This window comes from Schistocerca nitens, chromosome 3, assembly GCF_023898315.1.
Source record: "Schistocerca nitens isolate TAMUIC-IGC-003100 chromosome 3, iqSchNite1.1, whole genome shotgun sequence".
Classification (NCBI taxonomy): Eukaryota; Metazoa; Arthropoda; class Insecta; order Orthoptera; family Acrididae; genus Schistocerca; species Schistocerca nitens.
The window spans coordinates 563425793-563449539 of NC_064616.1; the positions used below are offsets into that span (position 1 = coordinate 563425793).

General features: G+C 44.2%; 1 protein-coding gene, 1 non-coding gene and 1 pseudogene across 2 annotated transcripts in view; 1 reads left to right on the forward strand and 2 right to left on the reverse strand.

Annotated features, from left to right (window-relative positions):
- The window catches only part of LOC126249336 (uncharacterized), a 756239-nt gene that overhangs the window by 331437 nt on the left and 401055 nt on the right, over nt 1–23747 (reverse strand). The window lies entirely within an intron of this gene.
- Trnat-ugu (transfer RNA threonine (anticodon UGU)) lies at nt 2069–2143 on the reverse strand. The gene has a single exon. It is a non-coding gene; the product is annotated as a tRNA-Thr (tRNA).
- Nucleotides 11878–11995, forward strand: LOC126250318 (5S ribosomal RNA; annotated as a pseudogene).

Below are 23747 nucleotides of genomic sequence, written 5' to 3' on the forward strand. Positions count from 1 at the left end.
AGATGATTTATAACACACGTTTCAGTTCGGAACCGGCTTTTAGTATACCCGACACATTACATCACTGTAAGAAAACTTCCGTTCATCGGTGTATAGTTCATATTAAAGTACTGTCACTAATACTTCGCAGAGAAGTAAAGTGCGTTATGCCAACTTCAAAAGCAAAGGAAGTACACTGAAGATATGTGTGTAAAAACAACACTATGTGATCAAAAGTATCCAGACACCCCCAAAATATACGTGTTTCATATTAGGTGCATTTTGCTGCCACCTACTGCCAGGTACTTCATATCAGCGACCTCAGTAGTCATTAGATATCGTGAGCGAGCAGAGTGGGACGCTCCGCCAAACAACAATTACATCTATCACACCTTTCATGCAACGCCCAGCACCGATCGAAGGCGCGATTTATTTCCCACTACAAAAAAATTAAGTGGAATTTTACGTGCCCATTCGATAGAGTGACAGTCATTTTAACGATGTGTATTAACAGGGATAGTAGAACATGCAGGATAACGCGTAGCCTAGCAGCTACAGCACCTCCCTGCACTGACTCCTACCGCCAAGCAGAAGCTCTGTTCAGTCGTTGTTGGAGAACTGATTGTTCTTGGTGTTTCGCTGTTCCTGTTAGTACATATCGATAAAACGAATAACGTACTAGACTAATTTGGGACCGCTCTATCTAATGGACGGGTAAAATTCAGAAGCTGAAGGCTGATTTTCTTAATTTCTGAATAATTCACAGTTGCTGAAGAGCTGCACTATGTTAAAGATGGGCACATAAAATGCCATTTTGAATGTCATTTTGTTTGTAATGTGAAACAGACAGACTCTTTCCGCCCTAGCTGGGCGTCGTATGAAAGACGTGATAAGCAGAATTCGTTTGAGCTGACTGCAGCTGCAGGTGGCAAATACGAAATTGCAAATATCTGACGAAACACCAGAGAAAATGCGCCTGACGACCCACAGGAGACCCTTGGTATAGAGACTACCGTTCCTGTTTCTGAAATATGTAGATGTCTATTCAGTGACTGTCACTATTTAACGTTATGTAAAACTGAGGATCTGTGCTGTAGGAGAACAACTGCGACTCAAGAACACGGCGCTCAGACTGATGAATGGCTTATGAAACTACGTAAAAATATAGTCGATTTCTCTGTTCTTCTAATGAAAAACCAACTTCAATTTAACCCTTTGACTATCAATATTTTTTTCTGAGTGAAACACATTAATGTATATTAATTTCAGTTAATGTCATAGTCGTATGTAGCAACACGAAAAAAAAAAAGAAAATCTCCTGCTGTTTCGTATTCCAACGCGGGGAGAGGAAATACATACAGTGTATTGTTGAAGTACCAGGAAGTTATAATTAAAGTGCAATTACTCACGGAGGTGAAACTCGGTAGATATGCTAATATGTTAATGCGGAACCGATTTACAATGAAAAAAAAATAGTTCCAATTTTGGCCACCATGTGCAATCTGGCGCTGTACAGCATCTCGTCGACGTCTCCGGTTGAACAAATCGTGTAAGCGGCTGTTAATAATAATAAAATCAACATTTTGCCTTTCTCACTTGTTTGGCATTTTCTGTCCACATCCCGTTTCTAATCCATTGCATTGGAAACATTTCTATGTCTCTCTTGCATTCACAGCGCCAGATTTGCATCTGGAGGCCAAAACTGAAACTAATTTGTTTCCAGCGTAAACTTGTTCCACATTAACTCATTAGAAAATCTACCAAGTTTCGCTGCTATACAGCAATTATACCCCAAACTGGAACTCTGTGGGTAGCTGTACTTTAATTAAAACCATCCAGTACTGCTGGGTTTCAGAAAACGTCTGTTTTAAAACTAAAAGACATACAGAAAACAGACAGATATGAGTGGATAGACCATCTCTGCAACTTTGTAACTCGCAATATAGGTTCTCAATATGGATACCGCTTGTGATGCGGTAAATGTCAGTAAGTGAGTGCAATCCATGACACGAATTGAATGATAATTGAATCAAGACCCTACACTGTCGACAGACGTTGATATACATCAACGGGGACAGTTGAAAATGTGTGCCCCGACCGGGACTCGAACCCAGGATCTCCTGCTTACATGGCAGGCGCTCTATCCATCTGAGCCACCGAGGGCAAACAGGATAGTGCGACTGCAGGGACTTATCCCTTGCACGCTCCCCGTGAGGCCCACATTCCCTACTTAATGTCCACACACTACATTCGTAGTGTCCCTGCCCATTACACTCATTACTCGCGGCAGACAATCTTACCGACCCCAGTAAGAGTTCGGGCAATACGTGTACATCTGCACAGAAGAAGAAGGCCAATGGCTGGTTAGCCTTAACTAAATGAAGATGGTATCTGTTCTTGTGGACATGTCCGAAAGAGCAGATACCATCTTCATATGACACGAATTTTCCAGTAAGGTGCGACAGCAGCTTGCTATGCAAATGTGTTCACTGGGTTGCCTATCTGCAGTGGAGAAGTAATTCAACATGACAATACGGAGCAGAGGTTTAGCGATTAAAGTTGAAGACAGCACAATCTACAGGTACAGCATGTAATTGTAAGAATTCTGCAAAATATTGGTGGCTTCCCTTTACCAGCGAGACATTGATACATAGCAATATCATGCAGTAAATTACCACTAGTTAACCTATCGTGGCATACGTTCGTCCCAGTGGTAGACAAGGGTTAAAACTGGTTAGCACCTTCCGAGCATGTCTTTGCTACTTTCACGTACTATAAGGATGTGTAGCATTTACCAAGAGCTCATAAAAGAAACATGAGAACCCACTGTCTTTCGCCAGAGAAACGATTTATTTTTTGGCGTTATAAAATGTGGCAACTGGAACCACCACGTAAGCGATAATTTGAGGTGAACCGGGCTGCAACATCGATGAAACCACACCGTTAAATTTTGTTTCCTAGCTGAAGAGCAATATGGGGAAGCCGCAGACGGGCTCGCATCTTCTGATTCACGTCGCGAGGGAGAAAAAAAGACGTAATGAAGGCGGTTAGCCAAGCTGTTTGCCTCGCGTACTTTCTTCCCCTTTTATTGACAGTAACGTTCACATAGATTCCGCGGTTAACTGCGATGCGCGGCCACATACTGGCAGCCATTCCGTTAAAACCGATGGTGTCAATACAGCACCCGGGGAGGACGCCCTCAGCACGGGGAGCAAGTGCCTACTTGAATTTAAAATTTCATGAGCGCGAAAGATCAGCGGCTCTCCGAATGTTAGCACATCTCATGTAAGATAATAGCGGGCCAGAGCATAACCCTTACGTGGGCGGTCTTCCGTTTTCCGTCCCTGGCGAATCGAGTTCGACAAATGTGCGAGCGGAATTTATCGATGCTAGGCCCTGTGCACTCCACCGTCAGATCTGAATTTTTCAACACTATAACCATACAATCACAAGAGGAAACGTTCACCACCTACGCACAAAAACCTCTCTTCGTAGTCTCTCTGCAATTCTTGAAGCGGATAAAGACTTTCAAAGTATTCTTACTGCTGTTTTCCCGAATAACTACAGTATTGTCATGCAGAATGTTTATAACGTACAGCAGCAATCAGCCACAATTTGATTTTTGTTTATACTATCGCAAAAGCACAGTTAAAGGTTTTGAATTTACAAATTCATCGTCAGACGGCTTGCATGCTACTATCAAAACAAATGGTACGGTGATTTAAAGGTGAGCTGCCGTGAAATGTCCGCCCGCTACATTCGTTTTTAGCGGATTTCTACAACAAATAACAACCACGTTGTAGTTTTTTCACATTCCTCATAGTGTTCTTGATTACTAGTCACGTTCGATGAGATATAACACAAATTATGGAGGAGCATCACGTGTTCTGACTGACTTGTACCAAGCGAAAACAAAATAGAGAGTACTTGTTTACTTTTACAAGCTGGTGTGTTTTGATAAAACTATGCAAACTGTTGACGATGAATATGTTAATTCGAAACCAAAATCAATTTGTCGTTCGTTATTGCTGTTCGCTATAAAGAGTCTACAAAATACAATGATCTAGGATAGTGCATAATTTCCCTATCACGTCCTCACTAACTAGAATAAGCAACGATTGTTGTTTTTGTTGTGGTCTTCAGTCCTGAGACTGGTTTGATGCAGCTCTCCATGCTACTCTATCCTGTGCAAGCTTCTTCATCTCCCAGTACCTACTGCAACCTACATCCTTCTGAATCTGCTTAGTGTATGCATCTCTTGGTCTCCCCCTACGATTTTTACCCTCCACGCTGCCCTCCAGTACTAAATTGGTGATCCCTTGATGCCTCAGAACATGTCCTACCAACCGATCCCTTCTTCTGGTCAAGTTGTGCCACAAACTCCTCTTCTCCCCAATCCTATTCAGTACCTCCTCATTAGTTATGTGATCTACCCATCTAATCTTCAGCATTCTTCTGTAGCACCACATTTCGAAAGCTTCTATTCTCTTCTTGTCCAAACTATTTATCGTCCATGTTTCACTTCCATACATGGCTACACTCCATACAAATACTTTCAGAAAAGACTTCCTGACACTTAAATCTATACTCGATGTTAACAAATTTCTCTTCTTCAGAAACGCTTTCCTTGCCATTGCCAGTCTACATTTTATATCCTCTCTACTTCGACCATCATCAGTTATTTTACTCCCCAAATAGCAAAACTCCTTTACTACTTTAAGTGTCTCATTTCCTAATCTAATACCCTCAACATCACCCGACTTAATTCGACTACATTCCATTATCCTCGTTTTGCTTTTGTTGATGTTCATCTTATATCCTCCCTTCAAGACACCATCCATTCCGTTCAACTGCTCTTCCAAGTCCTTTGCTGTCTCTGACAGAATTACAATGTCATCGGCGAACCTCAAAGTTTTTATTTCTTCTCCATGAATTTTAATACCTACTCCGAATTTTTCTTTTGTTTCCTTTACTGCTTGCTGAATATACAGATTGAATAACATCGGGGAGAGGCTACAACCCTGTCTCACTCCTTTCCCAACCACTGCTTCCCTTTCATGCCCCTCGACTCTTATAACTGCCATCTGGTTTCTGTACAAATTGTAAATAGCCTTTCGCTCCCTGTATTTTACCCCTGCCACCTTTAGAATTTGAAAGAGAGTATTCCAGTTAACGTTGTCAAAAGCTTTCTCTAAGTCTACAAATGCTAGAAACGTAGGTTTGCCTTTCCTTAATCTTTCTTCTAAGATAAGTCGTAAGGTCAGTATTGCCTCACGTGTTCCAGTATTTCTACGGAATCCAGACTGATCTTCCCCGAGGTCGGCTTCTACTAGTTTTTCCATTCGTCTGTAAAGAATTCGTGTTAGTATTTTGCAGCTGTGGCTTATTAAACTGATTGTTCGGTAATTCTCACATCTGTCAACACCTGCTTTCTTTGGGATTGGAATTATTATATTCTTCTTGAAGTCTGAGGGTATTTCGCCTGTTTCATACATCTTGCTCACCAGATGGTAGAGTTTTGTCAGGACTGGCTCTCCAAAGGCCGTCAGTAGTTCCAATGGAATGTTGTCTACTCCGGGGGCCTTGTTTCGACTCAGGTCTTTCAGTGCTCTGTCAAACTCTTCACGCAGTATCGTATCTCCCATTTCATCTTCATCTACATCCTCTTCCATTTCCATAATATTGTCCTCAAGTACATCGCCCTTGTATAGACCCTCTATATACTCCTTCCACCTTTCTGCTTTCCCTTCTTTGCTTAGAACTGGGTTTCCATCTGAGCTCTTGATGTTCATACAAGTGGTTCTCTTATCTCCAAAGGTCTCTTTAATTTTCCTGTAGGCAGTATCTATCTTACCCCTAGTGAGATAAGCCTCTACATCCTTACATTTGTCCTCTAGCCATCCCTGCTTAGCCATTTTGCACTTCCTGTCGATCTCATTTTTGAGACGTTTGTATTCCTTTTTGCCTGCTTCATTTACTGCATTTTTATATTTTCTCCTTTCATCAATTAAATTCAATATTTCTTCTGTTACCCAAGGATTTCTACTAGCCCTCGTCTTTTTACCTACTTGATCCTCTGCTGCCTTCACTACTTCATCCCTCAAAGCTACCCATTCTTCTTCTACTGTATTTCTTTCCCCCATTCCTGTCAATTGTTCCCTTATGCTCTCCCTGAAACTCTGTACAACCTCTGGTTCTTTCAGTTTATCCAGGTCCCACCTCCTTAAATTCCCACCTTTTTGCAGTTTCTTCAGTTTTAATCTACAGGTCATAACCAATAGATTGTGGTCAGAGTCCACATCTGCCCCTGGAAATGTCTTACAATTTAAAACCTGGTTCCTAAATCTCTGTCTTACCATTATATAATCTATCTGATACCTTTTAGTATCTCCAGGGTTCTTCCATGTATACAACCTTCTATCATGATTCTTAAACCAAGTGTTAGCTTGTGCAAAATTCTACCAGGCGGCTTCCTCTTTCATTTCTTAGCCCCAATCCATATTCACCTACTACGTTTCCTTCTCTCCCTTTTCCTACACTCGAATTCCAGTCACCCATGACTATTAAATTTTCGTCTCCCTTCACTATCTGAATAATTTCTTTTATTTCATCATACATTTCTTCAATTTCTTCGTCATCTGCAGAGCTAGTTGGCATATAAACTTGTATTACTGTAGTAGGTGTGGGCTTCATATCTATCTTGGCCACAATAATGCGTTCACTAAGCTGTTTGTAGTAGCTTACCCGCGTTCCTATTTTCCTATTCATTATTAAACCTACTCCTGCATTACCCCTATTTGACTTTGTGTTTATAACCCTGTAGTCATCTGACCAGAAGTCTTGTTCCTCCTGCCACCGAACTTCACTAATTCCCACTATATCTAACTTTAACCTATCCATTTCCCTTTTCAAATTTTCTAACCTACCTGCCCGATTAAGGGACCTGACATTCCACGCTCCGATCCGTAGAACGCCAGTTTTCTTTCTCCTGGTCATCATATTATCATGATTCCAAAAATAAACGTTTTCGTGTTTTACTCTTTCATACTTACTGATAGCTAGATATGACTATTGTACAAGCTTGGAGGAGTGAGAAATTGTTTCTTTTACAGAACACGTGTTATAGTGCTTTTATTTTACAGAAAAATCCGCCACTGAGACAGAACGACGTGTTGTAAAGTACTTGTTTTCAGAGAAGTAGGAACTAAATCCTAGTCTGAACTCCGTGATGTAGGTATCCAGTGGATTTTCTGAAAACACTAAATCACTTTAGGTAAATTCCAGCATGACTCCTTCAAAGGGATACACCTAACTTATACCCATCTCATTTTCCGATTAATTCAATCAATGTTCCTCCTCTAACGTTCTCGACTTTCTTAATCTTATACATTTTGGAAATGATAATTTCTCTGCTGTGTGTGACGGACCTGATAATTTAAAAATAGTTTTCCGTGCTACTTACTAATTACTAGTGAAATTTAAACCATAGATTTCAACAGCATACTGCCATCCACAGGTACCTTACTAACGCTTGCGTGTAATATCTAAGACCGTCGATTTTCAAACATGTTCTATCTAAGGGAATCACACCAAAAGATTTTACAGAAACATCCGAGAACAATGAGATTTTCAGTCTGCAGCGGAGTGTGCGCTGATATGAAACTTCCTGGCAGATTAAAACTGTGTGCCGGACCGAGACTCGAACTCAGGACCTTTGCCCGTGGAAGGCAAAGTTCCCGAGTTCGAGTCTCGGTCCGGCACACAGTTTTAATCTGCCAGGAAGTTTCATCCGAGAACAATGTATCCTTAGTTATGTGTAATGTGTGTGTTTACATACTTTCAATGTATATGCTACCTTCACCGTAAGATATATCACACAAGAGAAGTGGGATACCTTTGTTGAATGTATGGCAAACTATCTAGCATTCCGTCTTACTTGTACTTTGGACCATCTTTCAATAGATTTCTCTTACACGATTTCTCAGAAACAGGCACTTTTTGTAAGCATGACACTTCAGTGTTGATTACTTAAAAGTAATGACGTAGTTCATAAACAAAAACTAAACAAACTAGCGCCAGAGTAAAAATAATAACTTTCTCTAATCGTCCTGACGAGCCAGCGGTGAGGCAAGAGAAGTAATAAACAAAGCAGAGAGTACGCACATACAAGACCGCAAGCGTACTTGTGCTTAGTTTCAGCTTTATACATCAGCGTCATACAGAACCCATCACCAGTGCTGGGTAATACTCTTCCTCATTTCTTCTGCATTCAAAAATCCATAACTGGAAACCGCTCTTAACTGAGTTACTAACAGTCACACCCAGTCTACGAACATTTCTGATCAGTGCTGACGAAACGCAGAAAAACATATGCGCGATGTCTACGCTGCACCTAATCTAATAACTAAAACTCTCTGTCTTTTGAATGAGCGTACTGTTCTCGTACAACGAAGTCCATGTTTTTTTAATATCTGGTTGGCTTATAACTGCATTTACTCTTAACTTTGTTTATTGCTACCTTGCTTCAGCTTTATGAAAGTGTGTGTGTGTGTGTGTGTGTGTGTGTGTGTGTGTGTGAACCGTTTCAAAGGAACAATCAGCGAATTCGTCTGAGATAATTTAAGAAAACAAGGAAAATGGTTATTTGAAACGTCGGGCTCGAATTAGACCCCAGCAATCTTCAAACAATGAAGTTCTAAACGTGCATCTACATTACACCATGATTCTCAGGTAGTGAAGGCTTTAAATTTATCTCTGAGTTTCAACTTATGCAGAGCTCTGACTATTAATTTAATAAATATGGAGCCACTTTAAATAAGAAGAGTACTCCATCTTACTTAAGTCCCATAAAATATACTGCGAACATTTAACTGTACACATAAATACATCATTTTCTTCACTCTAGCTTACTACTTGCCTTGGGAAACAAATACGCACAATGTTATGCTGTGACGTCCACTGCCTTTCTCATGCGCGGAAAGATCTGAATTAAGCCTTCCAAGGCATCTGTAAGGACCATTGCTTCTATTCTGTTCACTACTTCGACAGTGTTCAGCTTCCTCCAGCTGATTTTTTTAGTAACCTTAACGGACGAGCCTAAGATGCCACGTCTTGGTGGGGGCAGCTGCTTATCTTCCGAAGAAGGCTGCGTGGGCCCGTGAACGAAACAGTGGCCTCGCACGATGTAAGTAAACACACTCAGCAATTCAACTCCAGTATCGTTAATGAATGGGAGAATCGGTCGCTTGTTCTCTCTCTGGAATCGCCGTCACGCTGATAAGATACCACAGGCAAGTTCACTTCCGATAATGGACATTCTTCGTCCCTACAGTTTCCCTGCGTTAGATCTTTATAGTAATCACCGCCAGTGGAAGTGGAAGTAGCTCCCGGAGATAAAAGGAAGAGAGCAATCTGGGTTTGTGGCTCCCGCCTCGTTTAATTATGCTACAGTATTACTCAGTCCAGCTAGTTAGGTACAAAAAATTCTACAAATATTGTTAAAAGGGTACAGTATTTGTCTTCTCGTTTATGATCTGATTATGTGCGTGTGCTGTTCCTCCTGCAACGTTTCCTCGTTTTTCTGGAAGTAAACTTGAAAATGAATTGCGAATATGTAGCGACCGAGTAATGCATGCGTAACAACTGCTATACAGGATCCACCATTCAGTACTAGAATGTCCTAAGAATAGATGCGAGGGACAGAAACGATGTGAAATAATCCGAATAAAATATTGTCATACAGTAATTGTACCACGATTATAGAATCTAATGAAAAAAAGATTTGATTACTATTCATCATTCTCAAGCTTTTATTTACAATAACTGACATTTTCATTTTTAAAAACCTGAAACACAAGTCAGAAAACGCTTGATATTTGTGTTTTTGCTGCAGGTACAGGTGAAAGTAAATACTGCACGTTAATGTGACATAGTTGTCTACGTTTAAAAGAATATGGACCAATTCTTATGGAATACGTAAAATCTAGCGCGAAAGCACAATAGTACTGTTGCAATTAGTTATTTAAGATTGGTGGAAATTGGAAGTAATTAAAAAACCGAGAAATTAGTTTTTTAATTTATTTATTCCATTAGTTATCTCCGCTCTCGCTCTCATCCGATCAGACAAGTAACATGCCACATCAAGTGTACGTAACGACTAAAAGGGGAAACAGAAGACCACAGGGAGAAAATTGTAGATGCCTTAGTACAAGAGGTGGAACTCGTACTACACACAGGCACTCAGGAATAGATTGAGATTCTGCTACCGTAACTTCACGGGCTATGACTGAGGTTTATTTTTGGATTGGTGAAACGTGTAGCTCCTCTGGTGTTAAGAAGGTTTCACTAGGCTACTGTACAGGGCATAGAAGAATGTACGTAACTCCAAATCGCTGCCTTTCCTAAACCTTTCTCGTGTAGAGTTAGTGAAAAATAACTATTTCTGTGGCTCCGAATGAACAGTTACCTCTCCTACCTCACAGTTACAGTCCTTAATTGAATTTCTTTGAAATACTGAAATATGCCACAAATCTTCGAATAATTGCCGATTCAGTTCCACGTGCGTCTAATTAATAGTTTTATGTGGAGTAAACGGAGCTATAAAAACCCTCCGATCTCTCCCTTCAGGTCGACTTGATGAGGACTCCAGCAACATCCCAACATCGTTTGCACGAGCCTCATGTGTGGCATCCTTCGCGGATCCACTAATTTTACTCAGAATTCAACCAATACAATCATGTCTCACCTTCACAGTTACCACTATATATTTTTGTTTCGCTCAGTTTCAGGTAACATATCATTTCCTCTACGAGATTAACCAATGTTAAAACTGCAAAGACTAATCGATGGTGGAACTGAGTATTTTATCTCATATACATGTCACCTTGCAATTATCGACATTTAAACCGTGAACCCATTCACTACATTGTCTGGAATTCCCCAGTCATTCATCAACGATATTTACCCGTAAAAAACAGCAGCATCATCGACACCATCTGAAAGTGTTTTTCACTCTGTAACATAAGATGTTTATTTAAATTATATGAATGCGTGACGTCTTTCGTTCTTTCGGACATATCCGAAAGCACAGACACCATGCGGAATCCGCAGCTGTCATACATATTATGTAAACTGAAGGTGAAGGGGGAGAAAATGAAGCAACAAGAAGGAACTCATGATGTTATCTGCATCGGGACTTCTTGGAGAATCAGCGGTGACGAGTGAAAAAGCGTGCCGGACCTGGATTAGAAGTCGGGATCACCTGCGCCACCCGGACACAGTTTGAGCGCTCTTGCGCGAACTATCGCGGTACGCCTTCCGGCCGACCTTCATTCCCACCCAGCGCCACCTATCCACAGTCCCAGTACCAGTCCACGTAATTCGTGCTCGATGGTTTGGATTCTGCAGGAGGTTGAACGTTTGCGTAATATGTATCACAGTTGCGGATTCCGCGTGGTTTCTGTTTTTTCGGAACAGACGCCACGCATTCATATAATTGAGTAGCCTCTATGGGCAATAAATCCACCACCTTCAGCGCGATTCCTCCTCCGGGAATCTCAAAATGGCGAGCATGGAGAACTGCGCCGCTGATTCCGCATAAAGTCCCGATGCAGCTCACATGAGTTCCTCCCCTTTCCTTTCCTTTCTGTCCCCTCCACCTTCACTTCACATAAAATGTTTATGTAAATGCTGAAGAACGATTCTCTTGGACACATACAGTGCATAAAGTAAACGACCTTCGAAAAAACTGGAAGACGGTCGTTGCCTAGTAGCTAACCTATCGAAAAATGTCTAGGAGTAACTATTCAGAGCCATCTTAAGTGGAATGACCATATAAAACAAATATTAGGGAAAGAGGATGCAAAATTGAAATTCATACGAATGATCTTACGAAAAAGTGACAACGGCCTTGCCGCAGTGGATACACCGGTTCCCGTCAGATCACCGAAGTTAAGTGCTGTCGGGCGTGGTCGGCACTTGGATGGGTGACCATCTGGGCTGGCATGCACTGTTGCCATTTTTCGGGGTGCACTCAGCATCGTGATGCCAATTGAGGAGCTACTCGATCGAATAGTAGCGCCTCCGGTCAAAGAAAACCATCATAACGACTGGGAGAGCGGTATGCTGACCACATGCCGCTCCTATCCGCATCCTCATCTGAGGATGACACGGCGGTCGGATGGTCCCGATGGGCCGCTTATGGCCTGAAGACGGAGTGAATTTTTAAGGAAAAGTACCACGCCAGCGAAAGAAGTGGCTTACAAGGCGCTTGTTCGACCGACTCTTGAGTATTGTTCATCAATCTGGGACACTTACCAGGTAGGACTGCTAGATGAGATAGAGAATATCCAGCGAAGAGCTGCACGTTTCGTTGCGGAAACATTTAGCCGGCATAAGAGCGGTACAGAGATGATCTCAAACTCCAGTGGCATACATACAAGACTTCCGGGAAGAGTTAGGAACCATAGTACTTCCTCCCATAAACATCTCGCGAAAGGACCACTATTCGAAAGTTCAACTATTTAGAGCCAATACAGAGGCTTGCCGACAATCTTTCTTCCCACGCGCCATTCGCCTCCACGAATTCCAATGTAATCACATGTACTGAGAGTGGAATACACTGCTAAGTCAAAACACTGTGACCACATGCTTAATAGCGTGGTTGTCCACCTTTGGAGAGCAAGACAGTAGCGATTCTGCATGATATAGATTCAACATATTGTTGGTTAGTGTGGTGTCACCGCCAGACACCACACTTGCTAGGTGGTAGCTTAAATCGGCCGCGGTCCATTAGTACATGTCGGACCCGCGTGTCGCCACTGTCAGGATCGCAGACCGAGCGCCACCACACGGCAGGTCTCGAGAGACGGACTAGCACTCGCCCCAGTTGTACGACGACGTTGCTAGCGACTACACTGACGAAGCCTTTCTCTCATCTGCCGAGAGACAGTTAGAATAGCCTTCAGCTAAGTTAATGGCTACGACCTAGCAAGGCGCCATTTGTACCATTGCATGTATCTCAAGATAGTCTCACTTGTATCATCAAGAATGCTGTATACCAAAGGACGATATAAAAGTTAAGTGTTCTAGTAGCTACGTTCTTTCCTTTATCACATTCATTACGAATCCTGTTCCAGACTTCGCGCCAGTCGGCGTGTGTGTACGCGTGCCCTTTCGGCTACCCGTCTCTGTGGACTGGCTGCCTTATCAGTCCACTACAGTTAGTTTCCGGAAGTTCATTTAACCAGATTATCTACGCACGCGTCACGCAATTCCCGTATATTACGGTAGCGGAGGCGGCAGCCGATCGGATCCCAGATATGTTCCATCGTTTTCAGACCAGGGAAATTTGGTGGCCAAGACATCAGCGTGAGGTCACTACTACGCTTCTCAAAGTACTTTAGCGCGCTTATGGCCTTGTGACCCGGACGGTTATCCTACTGAAACACGCCATCGCCGTCGGGGAAGATGTTAAGCATGAAGGGGTACAGGCGGTCCGCAATAATGTTTGCGTAATCCACAGCTATCACGGTGCCTTCGATTACCACCACAGGTCCCATGAAAGTCCAGGGGAATATCCCCCTTAGTACATTAGTGGCCGCATTGATCTGCATCCGTGGCGCTGTGCATGATGCGGCAGCCGTTGGCCTGCAAGGTGACGTGTCTGGACACGACCAACCAATAGGTGTAACGAGACACGTGGTTCATCCGACCAGGCAACACGTATCCATGGATCCATGGTCGATTATCAGTGATCCTGTGCCCACTGCAACCGTAACTGATAAGGTCGTCCCGCTGGAGGTCCGAGTCCTCCTTCGGGCATGGGTGTGTGTGTTCTTCTTAGCATAAGTTAGTTTAATTTAGTTAGTATAAGTAATGTTGAGTCTAGGAACCGATGACCTCAGCAGTTTGGTCCCTTAGGAACTCTCTCTCTCACTCACACACACACACACATACACACACACACACACACACACACACACACACACACACACACACACACACGAGGTCGTTATGACAACAGAGGAACATGGGGTAGTCTGCCGAGGAGCCCTATCTTCAACAACGTGCGTGCATGGTGTATTCCGAAACATTTCTGCCTGCACAAGCATTGTGTCCTGTCGCCAGAACTGATATCATCGCCGCCTTTCGTGATTTACAGAGCCGGCAGGTCTCCGAGCTTCACGTTCGGTGATGATTCGTGGACGTCCAACTCTTTGTCGTCTACTCTTGATTTGATCGTCTTTCAACCACATTCTGTCGGTGCTCACGACAGTAAGACACGAGCGGCCGACCAACTCCACCGTTTCCGAGATGTTCGTCCCCAGGTGTCGATAATAACATCTGCCTTTGTCAAAGTCTCTTATGTCAGTGGTTTTTCACCATGCATGGCGAAAAGCGAGACATTCTAGCGACCATATGGACCACCCATATGGCCGCTAGAATGACTCACTTTTCTCCCTGCTCGGGTTGAGCCTCACGTACCCGCAACGTCACCAGGCTACATTCAGTCCCACGCTGGGCCGTAGTGCATGTCTGAAATGAGGGTTCTTCTGAAATCTATACTGGTTAACTGAAAAAAAAACCTGTTCGTAAAGCAACGTTATTCCAATGTGGAATATATTTCATGATCCTGCAATAGTCGACGATCAAGAATATTGGTCATAAATTTTCTCTGTTGGCCTATTCGCTGAGTGAGACAATCGGAAACTATACTCCAAATGCACAGTCCAGTCACACTAATGTGACCACCGTCTACATTCGACATCAATGTGCAATAACCACTAATAGATGGCAGGTGACAGCACTAACAATGCAGGGCATATATACAAAGTGTGTTTCGGTGGGGTGGGAGAGGGGAGAGGATGCGAACAAAAAGTGCAGTCGTTGTCGTAATGTGGTTCAAAAATGGTTCAAATGGCGCTAAGCTCTATGAAACTTAACAGCTGAGGTCATCAGTCCCATAAGCTTAGAACTACTTAAACCTAACTAACCTAAGGACATCACACACATCCATGCCCGAGGCGGGATTCGAACCTGAAACCGCAGCGAACGCAGCAGCCTTGTGGTTCAGGACTGAAGCGCCTAGAACCGCTCGGCCACCGCGGCCGGCTCGTAATGTGGAAACGGAGCGATTTATTTGAGATTCAAAAGAAAATCATCATTTGCTTTCGAGTCAGGGTTGGAAACATTTCCGAAAAGGCTGTGTTTGTTAACTGCTCGCGTGCTGCCGTGGTTAAAGTACACCGTGCAGGTAAAATGAAGCTATCCAACACCAGCGGCGAGGTAGCTGTGTCTACCACTGGTCGTAGAGGACAGAGGTGACCGATGTCTGCGAAATGTTTACTGGCGAATAGACGTGCAACTGTTGAGCAACTGACAGCCCAGTTGAACTAAGGGGCTACCAACAGTGTCTCCTCAACGACTGTTCAGCGAACATTGCTGCGTATGGGCCTCCGCAACAGGTACCTGGTTCATGCACCCATGCTGACTGCTGGAATCTGCACGCTAATACCTCAAGTGCACATCCACTTAGTGGCGACAGTTGATCTTTTCAGATGAATCACGTGTTATGCTTCATCGGACAGTTGGCCACTGGAGCGTACGGCGTGAAACGTCTGGAAGCAAACATCGTGCAACAATCGTCCGGAGGCTCCAGGCGGGAGCGCATTCCCTGAGTGATCTCGTCGTTTTGGAAGGCACAATGGATCAGCGCAAGTATGCATCTATCCTTGGAGACCATGTCCACCCCCACATGCAGTTTGTTTTTTCCTCGGCATGGTGTCATCTACCACACTGCTTGCTGTGCACGTGCGTGGTTCGAAGAGCACCAGAATGAGTTTACTGAACCCCCTTGACCACCAAATTCCCTAGATTTAACCTAAATCGAGAATCTATGGGACCACCTCGCTCGGCCAGTTCATGCCACGGATTCTCAACCGAGAAATCTAGTGCAGCCGGCCACGGCTCTAAAATGTGCCTGGTTCCACATCTCTGTCAAAAATGTTCAAATGTGCGTGAAATCTTATGGGACTCAACTGCTAAGGTCATCAGTCCCTAAGCTTACACACTACTTAACCTAAATTATCCTAAGGACAAACACACACACCCATGCCTGAGGGAGGACTCGAACCTGCGCAGGGACCAGCTGCACAGTCCATGACTGCAGCACCTTAGACCGCTCGGCTAACCACATCTCTGTCGATACCTTCCAGAACCTCACTGACTCTCTTCCTGCACGCCTCGCAACGGTCCGCGCTGCAGAAGGTGGTTATTCAGGCTTTTGACAGCTGGGCATATTAGCGTGACTGGACAGTTTAAGACGAAAATTACATAATGAAAGTAAGTTGAGTGACCAAAAGTTAAGGCCATTCTTGTCTGACTAGAAGACGCCTTAATGTTTCGGGAGACGTTGCACTCGGCGCGAGCGCAACTGTCTGTGCGCAGGTGTGTAATGCAATCGGCAACACGTCGCAAGTTAACCCAATTTGAATGTAGGATGATTGCCGGTGAAGATGCATGGGCTATAACATATCGGTAATTACACAGGAATTCGAATTTCTCAGGTTGCAGTGTCTAGTGGGGTAAGGGGGGGGGGAGGTCTTTAATACAGATGAGACAAATACACGCATAAACTGCCTCTCGAACGAACGGATGCCACGTCGCCTGCATAGTGCCAAACGTCTACATCTACACGACTACTCTGCAGCTCACACTTATGTGCCTTGCAGAGGGTTCGTCCAACTTCTTTCACACTGTTTCTCTACTGTTGCACTCCCCATCAGCGCGCGGGAAGAACGAACAATTAAATTTCTCCGTGCAAGCTCTGATTACGCTTATTTTATTACGGTGATCATTTCTTCCTTAGTAAGTGGGCGCCAATACAATATTATCGCATTCGGAGGAGAAGGTTGGTGATTGGAATTTCGTCAACGGTGCAATCGAGGAACTACTGTGCCACAGACCGCCACCAATTTGAATTTTCGGTGTCAGAAACCCGTTTCTACCAGGACTGTACGATGTCGAGTACAAATGCAACATATAGGCTTCAATAGACAACTACAGACTTGTTTGACAGTGTATTTTCATGTCTTTTGGCCAATAATTCGAAAATGGAGCAATAAATGCATCTTTTCCCAAAGGAGGTGGCTTTCCAACTCGGTGATGCTCGCTTCAGTAACACACAACACACGTTGGGGCTCGTGCGGCAGTCAGGCGGTGGTAGCGTAGCCGAGTCAAGTCTGTTTAGAAACACGGCCGTAATCTACTCACTCGCTTCGAGATGCTGCCCTATCGCACATCTGCAACTGTCGCACCTGCCCATTTGTAATATTCAAACCGGAACACGTCTTCTGGGACCGTATTTCAGCAGATAAGTGCCTAGACGAAGAAAACGTAATAAATTTGGCGGCCCGAAGAAGCGAAGCGTAAACGAATATGGGGAGGCTGATGGGTTAGCAAGTGGTCCGGACACGCGGAGATGCCCGGCATAGCGGGGTGACAAACTCCGGGATTAATACGAGCCGCACGCACAGCTACACGCGGCTGCCGGAATGCGCGCCGCCATATTCTGCGAGCGCCTTTCCTTTCTGTTTCTTTTCTTGCGCCACCGCGGCCCGCCTTTAAACGCCAGCGTCGTTTCTCAAATCTAAAAAGTAATTTGATACAGGTGAATGAATAATAAGATCTTTTTAGTCGTGGGTCACAAAGGAAAAAAAGGATGAGCTACACGAAAATCCCCTATCCAGATTTTGACAGGAACACTGCACTTCGCGTTGCAATATTTCACTAACTCATTTCCGCACAACTCGCTACTCGCGACCAGGAAGCAGAATACGCATTTGTAATACGTTCTGTCCCAGCACGTGGCTCCTTACGGGAGATGAGTGGATGGAGAGGCTCAAGCGATGTGGATTCTCAATACTGACACAAGAGTCATTAAATTATTTACACACGGTTCGATTTAGCATTAATTAAAATTAATTTCCCGCATTGATACATAGACTGAGTTTGCTAAATGGGGACAAACTGCAGGAAATGTTCCTTGTATGATAAGGAGCAAAGAAGTCCATATGGATGTATGGCCGCAATGCGTTCCAAAGGAGAAACACCCACACGAAGGTGGAGATTACAGATCTGTGATAGTATACATAGGTATCAATGACTGAAAGCACACATGAGAAGACACCAGCCAAGTGGGAATTTTACTTCTGTTCTAGTGTTTTACCTCCACACTCAAGAGGGCGGCGAGTTGTAGAACGAAGTACGTTCAATAAGTAACGAAACACATTTATTTTCTTGCCAAATTTCGACTGGGAAAATCCGGAATTTGTTGTGGGATATCGTGGAATATTCACGCCTCAGGATCTACAGATTCATGAAGTTTCGACTGGTGCTGGCGCTATACGTAGACTTCAAAATGGCGTCTGTAGTGCAGGTGCGTTCCAAACAGAGAGCTGTCATTGAGCTGCTTTTGGCGGAAAACCGGAGCATCGCAGATATTCATAGTCACCTTCAGAGTGTCTTCGGAGACCTGACAGAGAGCAAAAGCACGGTGAGTTGTTGAACAAGGAATCTGTCGTCATCATCGCAACAAGGTCGCGCAAACCTGTCTGATGTCCCGCGTGCCGGCCGGCCGCTCACAGCTGTGCCACCTGCAGTGTTTGAACGTGCGGACACTCTCATCCGAGACCATAAAGAGCAACGAAGGACCTTCTATGCGGAACTGCTTGCTCGTTACGAATTTGATGGTGACAATTTTTTGTCGAACATCGTCATATGAGACGAAGCATTAGTTCATGAGTTCGAACCGGAAACAAAGCGGCAAGCCATGGAGAGGCACCACATCACCTCTCCTCCGAAAGAAGTTCAAAGCCGCACCGTCAGCCGGTAAAATCATGACGACGATGTTCTGTGACTCTGAAGGTGTTATCCTGTTTGATGTCCTCCCTCATGGTGCAATGATAAACTCTGAAGTGTGTTATGCAACCTTCAGGAAACTGAAGAAACGACTTCAGGGTGTTCGTCACAACAAAAATGCAAACGAACTCCTCATTATCCATGACAACGCAAGGCCTTACACAAGTCTGTGCATCCGGGAGGAGCTCACAAAACTTCATTGGACTGTTCATCATCATGCACCCTTCAGCCTGGATCTCGCACCTGCCGACATCCATCCGTTTGTCACAATGAACGATGCACTTAGCTCGTAGCAGTTTGTGGATGATGTGGAGGTTACTGATGCAGCAAGACGTTGGCTCCGACGTCGACCAATGGCGAGGTACCATACGAGCATACAGGTCCTCCAACTAAGGTGACGCAAGGCCGTCTCATTGAACGGAGATAACGTTGAAAACCAGGGTTTTGTAGCCAAAAGAGTGGGAAACAGTATGATGTAGCCGAATTCTGAATAAAATCAACCTGCTTTCAGAAAAAAATACGTTACATTACCTATTGAACTCCTCTCGTAGTAGCGACATTACCGTTCATACGACCAAAGGAACATGTTCCAGCAGGGGAGACAGGTTCACTGGCATGAACTGAAGATTTACCTCGTCTGTGAGGCGTTCAGGAAGGATTACGTGTCTCACGAGGCGGTCGTCATTAACCCCTCCCAAATATCGAGGCTGAACTGGTGCTGATGGTTGGCTGCTGCCACCATACCACTGGGGATCCTTCTAGCCTACGGAATGGCGTATCTGGGTTAACTATACCGCAATCTAGAAAGTAGCATCATCAGTAAATGGGATGGATGACAGAAATCCCAGCATCGTTGTGGCCCGACTGAGGAACCTGCTACAAAACCGTCGCTCTGGGGAGTCTGTAGTTAATGAGGACTGAACGCGCTGTAAGTGATAAGGATAGCGGTAGTTGTCATGGAGATTGTTCCACACAGTCGTCTGGCTTATTCCAAGATGGTGGGCCACCTGCCTGGTGCTGATAACGGGATCACCGTCAAATATCGTTTCTCTCCTCCTCCAAGTGGGTATACTTCCCTTGGAAAGTATTTACGGCCATACGTCCATATTAACATTATTGTTGAATATCCTCTCAGGAATCGTTTCCTGCAGTTTGTCCCCATTTAGCAGACTAACCCTGCGTAACTGACGAATTTTTGGGTAATCAATAGAGTTGCAGGTATTTTAATAAACCTTTTGCCCTACAGTTGTGACGAGATGTCCTGAAAAACAATATTATATGCCGGATCAGAAGACCAAGCTCTGCCCTTCACTTTTGCGAGAAGTGCTCTTACGGACAAGCTATCCAGTAAAGAGACGACAGACTAAAGTTTTGGATAGAGCCTCACTGCATGAGTAATGTACCACAGAAGAATACCAAAGATTAGGTGGGTTCATGAAGAGATTCTGAATCGAACTGTGGAGAAAACCAGTTTATGGCACAACTTGTCTGAAAGAACGGATCGGTTGATAGGAGATATACTGAGGCATTGTCATTCTAATAATGAAGCGAAATATTTATCTGCGGGGTTGGAGGCTAAAAGTTGTAGAGGGTGACCAAGGCTTGACTACAATAAGCCAGTTCAACTGCATGTATGAAGGGCTTTCAATACATAATGCAACACATTTTTTTCTGAAGCTAGGTTGTTTTTATTCAGGATTACAATAGACCATATTATTCCACACTCTTTTTGCAACAAAACCCTATTTATCAGCCATCTCAAAGATCCGTGGGAATACCAGGAATTGCACCTGGCTTCCCCGCAAGATAGCCAGACGTCCTGACGACTGTGCTACGGAGTCAGACCGTGGGACTGAAGACCTCAACAAGAAGACGCATAATTGCATAGCGCAGTGTGTAAAATAATTCTCCGCTAAATGCGAGGGTCTGGGTGAGTTCTTTCGTATATCTAATGAATCTGAACAGATTTTTCGTTTGTTACATAACAATTTGACTGTTACCCTACACATCTTCGCTATCCGATAAGCAACAGTCTAACATATTATACTCAGAAGATCTTTTCCTCATAGCAGGCCGCTGTGGCCGAGCGGTTCTAGGCGCTTCAGTGCGGAACCACGCGGCTACTACGGTCGCACGTTCGAATCCTGCCCCGGGCATGGAAGTGTGTGATGTCCTTAGGTTAGTTAGGTTTAAGTAGTTCTAAGTTCTAGGGGACTGATGACCTTAGAAGATAAGTCCCATAGTGCTCAGAGCCATTTGAACCATTTTTGTAATACTGATAAAAAGAAAAAATGTAAAAATTTTCGCGCCAGGATACCAACTAACATATTAAGAAATGCCCACGTCTTACCCTTATATTCGTTAATCCGGCTATCTCTGGTAGTACCAGCAAAACAAATATCTGCTGTTCAAGGTCAAAGGCACACATCACATACAACAGTAAACAAACGGATGTCAGTTTCTCTGTGTATAATTACTCAGCGGAAACAATATGCTATTTTATTTAATATAAGAACGGTAAGATAGTCTCTTAGTTAATACTGAATGTACTGTTGTGCTTATCGTGAACATTTTCGAGAAAATGAATGCTACGTAGAGCCGCGCGGGATTAGCCGAGCGGTCTTGGGCGCTGCCGTCATGGACTGTGCGGCTGGTCCCGGCGGGGTTTCGCGTCCTCCCTCGGGCATGGGTGTGTGTGTTTGTCCTTATGATAATTTAGGTTAAGTAGTGTGTAAGCTTAGGGACTGATGACCTTAGCAGTTAAGTCCCATAAGATTTCACACACTTTTCCCTACGTAGATGACGTTCTAGATGTAAAAATGGGAATGGCGAAGACAGAAAACGTATACGGAGCTTAATCTGCTCCTGCCGAAGCTGTACGCCACTTCAGAAGAACCGTGATCCTCAGTCGCTCGGAGTGGCCGCGCGGTTTAGGGCGCAATGTCACGGATTGCGCGGCCCCTCCAGCCGGAGGTTTGAGTCCTCCCTCGGGCATGGGTGAGTGTGTTGTTCTTAGCGTAAGTTAGTTTAAGTAATGTGTAAGTCTAGGGACCGATGACCTCAGTAGTTTGGTGCTTTAGGAATTGACACGTTTGATGATCCTCAAAACATTATTATGCATTTGCTCGACTAATCATGTATAGACGTTTCTCCACGTAATCAGTGCGCTGGCGCTCCGTTTTTCAGCTTGAGAATGTACAGTATAATCTACCCAACGACAGCGACAAAATAAAAGTGATGCATTTTCTTTTCGGCAGGCAGACGCATGCGATATAACCTTGTATGAAGCGCTTTTACGATGTCGCTGTTTACGCAGTACGGCCACGGGGAAGAATTCGTGTAGTCAGTTCAACACGCTTATAACAGGAACTGGGAAATGACCCGACAAATCACTATCATATCTTATCGTGACTGTGCGGCTGGTCCCGGCGGAGGTTCGAGTCCTCCCTCGGGCATGGGTGTGTGTGTGTTTTTGTCCTTAGGATAATTTAGGTTAAGTAGTGTGAAAGCTTGGGGACTGATGACCTTAGCAGTTAAGTCCCATAAGATTTCACACAAATTTGAAAATTTTTTTTTCTTTTCGTGACCAGACCTCGGGAACTGCGAAGGGCTACAGCGCTCCATCATCACTGTGTCGCATTTCTTGTTCCCTTAGGCTAATCATTTTGTGTAAGGTCTGCAGGAAGTCCTCGCGGAATAAATCTCGTCACCTTTCTCTTGTCCCACTCCGTGAGCCATGAGCTTCTACCACCGGGAACAGAATCGAGAAGCTTTACAGTACACCAGCGACATCCCATTCTGACGAGATAATCTGCTCACGTAAGAAGTTTGCCTCTGATCAGTCCTAAAATGCTGTGCTGTAGTGCACTTACTCCAACTAAGAAATGTATCAGATTCCCAATTCTCCAGTGGCTAAGTTTTATGTCAAAAAGTTGGGCCTAGCGGTCCAACGGTAAGGCGCGTGTCTGGAAACCTAGAGGTCACGGGATCGGGTCCGGGGCGGAGCGCAAAAATTTTCATTCTGCCTTTGATCTAGCTTTCACCTCTCAACGATATGTGGAGTCGCCAGGGACGACATGTGTTTCGGATGCTACAATAAATTACAGGTCCGCTGTCCACGATTGGATAACTGGGGTAGACGAGGCAAACGCAAGTCGTCTAAGCGGCGTCCAATTGAAAGACTTGCACTCAGCCATTGAACCACACGAATTAGTTGTAATATCGGAAAAAGCTGCTTCTTAACAGAGTCCCTCAAAAACGAGAATATCGGAATAGTCTTGTCTGTGGGTCTTTCAAAGCTCACAAACATACAAATTTACTGGTACTGTCAACGTCCTGTTCCTCATTAACACGAAATTTCTGTTTTGTCAACTGATGTAAGCAGGTGACTGACAATGTATTAAGATCGCTTTCAGGATTTTTTTCTGTCTTTAAACACACACTCACATGTTACGTCCTCTATCGAAATAAATCTCCGGTTGAGTGAGACATAATGTTGCGCAGCCCGAATTAGCGTTAGGCGAGTCCTGAGCGAAGGCAGCTTGGGAAACTCCGCGAGAGAGCCAGCACTGGCGAAGTGTGTGCCGGTCTAGCTGTCGAGAGCGCCTCCGGCGGTCTACCGTACAAGATTGTACCTGATCGCTGTTGCTGGAAACTGGCAGGGACTCCTATCAGTACCAAGTCTTGAAACCTTCTCTACAATAGATAGTATTTAAAAGCCAAAACCAGCGTACTACTCAGCAAAAATATACACTTCTTTTTAAAACAGGAACACTTTTCATTGGACAATAAATGATCGAGTCACGACAAACGTAAAGAGTGCATTTTAACATTTACTTTGAAACTTTAAC